Raw genomic sequence first — 10,172 nt, forward strand, 5'->3', positions numbered from 1 at the left:
GCTGATTTTCTAACACTGGAAAATAACTCAAAATGTTAGAAATATTCCAGTGTTAGAAAATCAGCACTGCTCAGTGTTAGCCATTGTTCATCTTCAAAACTGACTAGGTTACTTTTAAACATATAACACTGTCAAAAGTGTTAATTTAACACTCAACAGTGTTGTATTTAACACTCAGAGGTGTGGACCCATATAGACACTCTCTAGTGTTAATTTAACACTGGAGATTTTGCTGTGTACATTTTTCAAAAAATGCCTCTCTGTGCAAAATGGGTTCAAAAACATAAACAACTGTGGGATACTGTTTGTCCGTGATTTGAACAGAGGGAACAAATTGTGGCAGGATCAGCCTGATATTATTTGTATCCTACTGTAACTTTACTGTATAAAGAGCTAAGATCTCAAAAATGTTAGGAGTAAATGGACTGATTCTTATATAGCAGTTTTCTACTCTCCCGGAGTACTCAAAGCGTGCCAACATGCCACAATCACTTTCTCTATACTTAATGCTTTCTAACTACATTCACACCTCGATGGATGCATCAGAGAGGGTTAGTATCTTGCCCAAGGATACTTGACATGTAGACTGGAGACAGGGATCGAACCACCAACCTTCCAATCAGTAGGTGACCTGCGCTTCCTCCTGAGCTACAGCCACCCCACATGGGTATTGTTGTCGGTGAGGCCAGTGAGTCCAGTGAGTCTTAGAGACTTCCTGTAGGGTTGGAATAGCTAGCAGGTGCTATTGTGGAGTATTACCAAATGAACAGCATCATTGTGGTGGGGTGTGCATATTGCATCTCTGAACCACGAGTGCAGTGACGAATGTGTGAGTAAAAAGACACCGAACAAAGAAATACCGTGTGCCAGGCACATATGTGGGGATTTCTGTAGTGGCACACACACACACGCACACACACACACACACACACACACACACACACACACACACACACACACACACACACACACACACACACACACACACACACACACACACACACACAAATATACACACACCATAGTTGCCACACACCTTGAGGAGCTGCAGAGTGTGTATTAATTTACTTCTCAACAAGAAAAGAATTTTCTTGCCACCTAATATCAATTCATACCAAAGCTGCATGATACTTTCATGATACTCTATCTATGATCATTTATCTTCAAGTTCAAAAAATGGCTTGTGTCATGTCTGTGTGGATTGGTTGCATGTTATTGTGTGTATCCTGAATGTGTGGTACCATCAACATGAGCTGAGTTTCTCCTAAACCCCTTCCCAGCCTCATTCCGTCTTTCCATAGCTATCACCAGCAGCATTGTCCTCATTAGGGCAATTTTTAGCTAATGCCAGTATCTCTGCCCCTGCGACTTCATCCTCTAGTGCTTGGACGGCCTCTTCCTCCACCAGGAGTTTTGATACATGGTTAGGCTTGCCTTTTTTCTATTTCTCATTTTTCTTGATTTGCTGGGCTTTAAGGTCATTATCAACATGAACGTGATGCCTGACCTTTCCTAGTCTGTAGTTTTTCCAGGAAATAAAATTTCTCTCAACCTTTGCTGCCATCTCCTCCCAGAGACCTTTGATAAAGCCATTTTTCAGATCAGCTTCCCAGGCTGTTATCTCATTGCCCAGGTCTGCAGGGTGGTCAGTGCTATTGTGTACAGTGAAAACATCAGTCAGGCAAACATAAAATTCCTGGATAGTCTCATCATCCTTTTGTTTGCATGCAGAGATTTTTGTATCCATACAGTATTCATTGTATCCGTTTCAGTATCCGCACATGGAGGAAAAGTCTCCAACTAATTACATCTTACGTCTTTACTATATGCCTGACTGGCATCACAATGTTGTCTGCAGATTCTCCTGTAGGTGTAGGATAGTTGCTAGGAATTTTGCCCAGTGTCTGGAGGGTCTGCATGTTCCTGCTAGGTATGGTGGGCTACGGGAGAAAAAGTGGAGGTGGCTGTTTTCTGATGTCTCATCTTTCTGATTCGCTCTCGCTCTGCAGGCCTACTTGTTGTTCCTAGCGTATTTAAAAGTAGAATGGGAGGGAGAGCCTGCAGTTTTCAGGCCCCTCTTCTGTGGAACCAGCTTCCAGTTTGGATTTGGGAGACAGACACTATCTCTACCTTCAAGACTAGGCTTAAAACTTTCCTTTTTGTTAAAGCATATAGTTAGGGCTGGACCAGGTGACCCTGAATCCTCCTTTAGCTATGCTGCAATAGACGTAGGCTGCCGGGGATTCCAATGATGCATTGAGTTTTTCCTTTCCAGTCACCTTTCTCACTCACTATGTGTTAATAGACCTCTCTGCATTGAATCATATCTGTTATTAATCTCTGTCTTTCTTCCACAGCATGTCTTTATCCTGTTTTCCTTCTCTCACCCCAACCGGTCACAGCAGATGGCCCCGCCCCTCCCTGAGCCTGGTTCTGCCGGAGGTTTCTTCCTGTTAAAAGGGAGTTTTTCCTTCCCACTGTCGCCAAAGTGCTTGCTCATAGGGGGTCATATGATTGTTGGGTTTTTCTCTGTATCTAATGTACAAAATAAAGCACCTTGAGGCGACTTTTTTTGTGATTTGGCGCTATATAAATAAATTGAATTGAATTGATGTGAAAGCTCTGATGATGAATGTGCTGTGGTCAGTACACTGGATATCAAGTCACTAGAAAAATCTGTCTCTGCCACATGGTGTTCATCTCTTTTGTATGGTGGCAGTGGAGGTGGATGTTGAGCAGGTGTAGCCAGTGAGGGGTCACAGTCGAGGTCATGATCCACTCTGACACACTGCCATAAGGAAGGATACAAAGGACACTTTCTCTGGGAAGATTTGTTTCATCCTTCTTTTCTCCAGCTGTCTTCTGTCTCTGGATTAGCGTCATTTTTCCACACTATAGCACGGACCCAAGACAACCAAGGTGTATGTCACTGTTAATGTCTTATTTTGTGATTTCCAACACATGTCTGTTGTTGCTGTTAGACGCTGACTCCACTTTCTAATGTCTCTACGTCAACTCCTCTCCTCCTCCAACTACTGTAAAAGGGGATGCATGATTAGAATGATGGACACCAGCTGAACCGACCGCACCAACCCTCCCCTTGCTGACCACACAAACATGAAATCCCTCTTTTTTTAAAAACACAAAACAAAAAAACTGTCACCTCATCTCTCATCATTGTTCCTACAAGAGGAGATAATCTGGCTTGAAAGGTTACCTTGCACCACTGTTTAAACTCCAGAATCGGCAAAGGGATCACACTTCTGACAGTGCAGCCCCACTTCTACTTTAGCACCAAGAAGAGCCAAAGCCTGTAGGGTTTTGGAATCTTTACATGCTCAGCCTGTTGTGCTGCAAGTTTTGCAACCTGGTCTTACAATGTGTCACAGACCTGGTTGTACAACTGCCAAAAAAAACAAAAAACAAGACTTTCAGATGGCATACATGGCATGAATCAGCTAGGCAGAAACTACCCGAAAAACTCAAGGAAAAAGGAAATGGAACTAAAAGTTCTGGTCTGTGCTGTTAGGCAGCCTGCAGGATATGCAAATGCTCTGGTTTTATGGTGTACTTTGAGAAAGATGGGGGAGGAAAAAAACGCCATGGTCTGTTTTTCAGAGAAGAATTTGCATTTCTTGGAATAGAGTCTTTTTTGTGTGTTAAAAAACGATGGCATTTAAATCTTAACTCAACATAACAGCTTGTTAGTCATTTCTTACCATAACCACATATTTCTCTATTAAACTAGTCTCCATGCTTCAGGTAAACTTGATGATACTGTTATTTCTTAAAATGAACAGCAAAGTAAGTCCATAAATGGCAGGCAGGACACAGAAAGCCCTTGTCTGGTTGGCTTTCTCACACGCCCATGCTAAATTAATCTCCTGTCACCGTCACTGTTCTATGATGATATGTAAAGATGAGCAACATGACGCTATTCTAGAGGTTAAGCCAAAAATATTTTGGCAGGAACGTGTGCAGGGAAGAAAATAATGTCAACTTGCTTACAAAGTAGTGACGGGCGTAGACGTGGTCTCGAGGTTTGATGCTTGAGACCAACCTCAGAGTGCGATCATTATCTAAAAAAACTAGTTGGTGGTGGCATGTAAAAGCCTGTCATAGTTGCAAAGAGACGATTTATGAAATTTTCTTTGCTAAAAACGTCCTCCCAGTTAATTTTTGTCCTCTTTTCGGGACATGAGTCTGAGACCTCTAAGTCAGTCTATATGAGTCCTCCTGTACTATGAAGTGGACATCCTGGAGTTTCTATTCATGCCACACTTCTGGGGGTTTGGCTAACAGAGCACAGGGACTTTCTTGCTCTTACATTTTATGGTCATAACCAGAGATGGGCAGTAACGCGTTACTTGTAACAAGTTACTGTAATCCGATTACTTTATTCAAGTAACGAGTAAAGTAAGGGATTACTATTGCAAAAACGGTAATTAGATTACCGTTACTTTCCCATAGGAACGCTGCGTTACTGCGTTACTAAAACCGTGATTTTTTTGCGAGAATGTCTCATGACAGTGACGTAAGCGAGTGCAACGTTCATGACAACAGCTGTGTGCAGATCAACAATGGATCATAAATCGAGTGCAGGAGAGAGTATGAGCGTGCAGCGTTTAAAGCGTGGAAGTACTGACCTTACTTTAAGTTTGATTCCATAAAAAGTGACAAAAACATTAGTGTCCGGTGTGCGTGGGAAGACAACTTCTTTTTACAGCGAAAACACCCCCCCCCAAAAAAAAAAAACTTCCAAGCAAGCACCGAGTGCGCTACGACGTAATGGGATACTCACAGAGAAACTCGTGGATTCTTCCACTGACCGCTGCGGCACACCTGCACCAGGGTAAACCTCCGCCTAACCCACTCCTGCTTTACAGGTGAAAATAGAGCAAAAGGACCGCTAGTCTTTGATTTTATTTATTTTCTGCTGTGTTTTACTTGCATCTATTTGAAAGAGTGAGTGTAAACACAAAAAAATATATATTTTATGTGCTGGAATGTGCAGAAAATAGGTTTAAATATTAAACAAATTTCTTCCAGTCAGAGAATGTTGCATATAATTAAATTTTTGCTTGATGCATAAAGTTAAAAGATTAAAACTAAGAAAACAAGTTTTAAAAAGAGACTTTTCCATTTGATTACATTTTGTATGATGGATTATGTAGAAAAAGTAGAATTGGGCTGAAGGATCTATCGCTTTATCACCTCTTCAGGTTGTAAATCGTGGTTTTAAAAAGTAACTAAGTAACTAGGTGATTAATTACTTTTGAAAATAAGTAATCAGTAAAGTAACGGGATTACTTTTTTGGGGAAGTAATCAGTAATTAGTTACTGATTACTTTTTTCAAGTAACTTGACCAACACTGGTCATAACAGAGGTTAAGTGATACAATACTATGACCCTGTTGCTATAAATCTATTTGTTTCTTCAATGTGAGCGTACTAACATGGATTTTCTAGTATTTCACGAATAGTTTTATACCTTCCAAAATAAAGCTTTTATTCAATGTTCTTTGCAGGACTTACAACCTCCCAGTTTCAACCTGTGTCCAGACTTCAGGAAGTATGATCCTATGATCATATGATTCTAATCTGACTTTCCATTAACAAGCCAAAGAACAAATTTGTATATGACTTTGGGAATTGTATAAAATATTTGTATCTGCCACATAAATGCAGGCAATGGTCCTGTAGGCAATGTTTATGTAAATGCTGACCACAATCTCCTCCTCTGAGCTGTCACTTTCCTGCTCGAATGCCTGACCCTCCTCCACCTCATCTCATGACAGCACTGAGTCATCTCGCCACTGATTCCATAGAGTGAAATCAATCAGCCCTCGGTCATAATCCATACATGATCACTGTTAGAGTGAAATAGAAACAATATCATATCTCATCATTCAACAAGCCACAGCCACAGTGTTCACTACAAAAGGGGCAGAAGATAAAAAATAAATAACTTACAATTGAACACAGAAAAATCTAAATATCAAAACATTTTTTCTTCCAAGTCTCACGAGGTTATTCTGTGTGTGGTATTAGGCACAGGAACTGCCCCATGCTGCCTACCCATCACAGCTGGGGAGGAGCTGCTCAGCCGTGTAAACACCACCTTCATCGCTGAGCAGCTCCTCCCCAGCTGTGATGGGTTGGCAGCGTGGGGCTTTTATCCATATAATGCATCACACATTCTCTATTTCCTGCTTCTTCACTATTTGTTGATTTTGGTTGGTTTTTTTTCCAGTTTGAATGAATGAAGTATGTGGTTGGTGTAGGCTGAGATTAAGAAATACAATAAAAAACAGTTTTTCAGCGTATCTGAGCATTCAGAAACAGATTGTTCTCTGAAGTCATCTTTTGTTCTCCAGGAATTTTGATTAATGAAGAACCTAAAAGTCAAAAAATTGACCTCAGCAGTGACCTCTTACCAAATTCCTTAAAATTCAACAATACTCAAAGGCCTCTAATATTCACACGTGTACTTATTTGAGTTTCACACACAAATCCCAGCTACATACAAAAACAACCAAGCAATGACATAATCAAGAAGATCTGGACTTTCCAGTATTTCAGAGTTTGTGATCTTCACTGTGCAAATCCCTCTTGAAACTGAGTCTGAAAATGTAGTTTATCATTAACTTCTGATGCGTTAAATGCAAATAAAATTGTTCTTTGTCAAGCAAATCTCGGCTACGAGGGGAAAGCCCTGGCTGGAGTCCTTGTGGCAATAACAATGATCTGCGGTTTCCTGTGAAACTGGTGGAGTTTTTAATCAGAAGTTTAATCATTTACAATTGTGTTATGTAACAAATGTGTTACAACTGGCTATTTATCTATTTGCATCATTGCTAATCTATCATAATTCAAAGAATGGACACAGTTTGGCATCTTGAGATTAAAAATTCATACAACATAAACAGAGATAGAAAAATTAAATCATTTTTTGCATGCAAAACGTCTAAGTTTTCCTAACACATGTCATATGTTAATGGAGTAAAGCTGAAATAGGAAGACAAACCAATTCATTGTAATCTCTTATCCAACTGGAGTTGAACGTGAGGTGGAGACTATTACAGCTGATATGGGGCAAGAAGCCAGATTAAATAAAAGCAATGAAAAAATAGGAAAATATAAAGTTAAATTTCTACCCTAAATGTAAAAATGTCAAATTAAAAAGTACAAGTGCAGACAGGTGGAAAAGACACTTTCAGCTCATTTCATGTGTTTACAGCAGCTGAGTGTTTATGAAGTGAATATGCTGCTCTCTGCTGATGGTGTTTGAAACTGCAAACAACAGAGTCTTTCAATTTGAAATCTGAGGAGGAGGGACAATTTGGTTAATTTACGAAGAACAAATGTTGAGGTGGTATAACGAGAAGTGCCACTTCGGGGGTATTTCCTATTTTCATTTCCCTACTTATGCCAAAGACAAGCGGGACACATAATAGAAATGCATAAGCATAAACACATAAACAAACTGGCTAAATATGCATAGTAATAATTAATTTATTTCTGTCACTTTTTTTCTTACAAATTGGCTTGAATGGCGATGTTAGAAATTCAAGTAGCACAATAATAATAATAATAATAATAATAATAATAATAATAATAATAATAATAATAATAATAACAATAATACCCCAAATAATTAAGTCATTAATTACTAGGATATCTACTGACATGTTGTCTTAGTTCCTGATTTTTAAAGAGGCCACACTTTTGAGTCTGTCTCTGGACTGGTTGTTTGCTGCTGCTATGAGTTCAGCAAGGTTCGGTGAACCCACAGCTGGGAGTGGTTCCCTGGTGGGTGGAAGGATCATACTTCAGCTTTTATAGGTATGTTGTTCCTGGTTTGAATGTCAGGAAAGAGCTGGTCAGGGGAATTGATTCAGCATTTTGAAGTTGTGCTAGATGATGATAATGATTTGTCTTCTCAGTGTTGAAATAATATTTAGTCCAAAAAACAAATAAAGAGATATATTTCACAACAATCAGAATTACGAGAGTTTGCAGAACTACCTACTGTAACTTGGTTTATGTGGTTTATTGTGTGAAGACTGCAGTAAGACATCTGTAGGGATGTTTTTATGTGCACATATATTGAGACAGAAATTGCAGTAATACATTTTAAAGGGCCTAATGACTAAAATACACTCACTGGACACTGTGTTAGGTACACTTGCTCAACTTCTCATTAGCAGAAATAATCAGCCAGTCACATGGCTGGAAATCAGTGAATTTAGGCATGTAGACATGGTCAAGATGACCCAATGAAATTCAAACTGAGCATCAGAATAGTAGGAAGTGATTTAAGTTACTTTGAGCAAGGCATCGCTGTGGGTGCAAAATGGGCTGATTGGAGTAATTCAGAAAATGCTGATCTGGGATTTTCCCACACAACCATCTCTGGAGGTGAAGGAGAAAAGAAGAGGTAGCAAGCCTGAAAAACACCCACCATTAGCAGACAAGAAGCCTACAGTCCGTCTGGACTGTGTGAAGAAAAAGAAAATATAATTTTTCAGCCTCACTACCTCACTTTCCTTTATGTAATATGCGTAATATGTGTCTACTACTTTAATGTATTCATGATTTAAAAGTTCAATTTCAGTCTTTCTGTACTGACCTCTTGTGGCAAGATCTAATGATGTAACTGCTGTGCTGTCTTATTTATCAGTTACTGCATTTAGGTGGCACTGAATGTCTATAAGACAGCAACATTTAGGTATTTGTAATTTTCCATTCATCTCTATCTCTATATTTGATCAGTCTGCAAAGGCAGAGTTACGCCTGTACTCTGTGTATGTCAACAGAGCACTTATCTTTTCTGCCATTTCACATCTACTGTGTTTAGAGTTCAATATATGATTTTCCATATGATGTTCCATACTTAACATTGTTGGAGCCTTTTATGTTGTTGGGTAGCATAACGGGATTACATTGAATTTTTGTTGTGTTAAAAAAAGTGACTGATTTTCATGTAAACAAATAAAATGTCAAGGGACCAAACTGACTCAAGCACAGACCAGCTCTTTAGACTAAAAATCAGGTTATTTACAAAAAACACCAAAATGTCGGGGTTTCCGGAGAAGGAGAGGAACAGGTCCCTGCACACAATTCAATCCACACTGCTCTCATGAATATTCCACGCTCCTGTTCAGTCACTCACGCTTTCACTAGGTCCGCACCACACCACACTACCAGAAACAGGGACAGGTCCAGGGAACCTATATACAAAGCAAACACGATCCTAGAATTAAAAGTAGAATGGGAGGGAGAGCCTGCAGTTTTCAGGCCCCTCTTCTGTGGAACCAGCTTCCAGTTTGGATTCGGGAGACAGACACTATCTCTACTTTCAAGATTAGGCTTCAAACTTTCCTTTTTGCTAAAGCATATAGTTAGGGCTGGACCAGGTGACCCTGAATCCTCCCTTAGTTATGCTGCAGTAGGCATACGCTGCTGGGGGATTCTAATGATGCATTGAGTTTTTCTTCTTCAGTCACCTTTCTCAATCACTATGTGTTAATAGACCTCTCCGCATTGAATCATACTTGTTATTAATCTCTGTCTCTCTTCCACAGCATGTCTTTATCCTGTTTTCCTTCTCTCACCCCAACCGGTCGCAGCAGATGGCCCCGCCCCTCCCTGAGCCTGGTTCTGCCAGAGGTTTCTTCCTGTTAAAAGAGAGTTTTTCCTTCCCACTGTCACCAAAGTGCTTGTTCATAGGGGGTCATATGATTTTGGGGGTTTTCTCTGTATCTATTATTGTAGGATCTATTGTATAATATAAAGCGCCTTGAGGTGACTGTTGTTGTGATTTGGCGCTATATAAATAAAATTGAATTAAACTGAATAGAACAAGCTAGAGATTTGCACCGAGACAGAGAAAGGTTACTCAAAGGTTACTGAGCCACCACCTTAGTGACCCAGGTAATCAGGCAGCTCAGTGACAGGTGGGTAATCAAACCAGGTGTGTGGGCCAAGGGCATGAGCCTATGATGAGCTCCGCCCAGGCAGAGAGAGAGAGAGAGAGAGAATAACAAAACATGTAGCCAGAATGCTGAGTCAGCCAAGGAGACACTGAGACCATGACATAAAAAAACTACATTTTGATGAGGGGCCACTAATTTTATTTTATTTTTTTGGAGTATCTCTCAGCAGTTATT

Source organism: Rhamphochromis longiceps, linkage group LG12 (genome assembly GCF_057381845.1).
Source record: "Rhamphochromis longiceps isolate RC_006_pf linkage group LG12, R_longiceps_female_GT1.1, whole genome shotgun sequence".
Lineage (NCBI taxonomy): Eukaryota > Metazoa > Chordata > Actinopteri > Cichliformes > Cichlidae > Rhamphochromis > Rhamphochromis longiceps.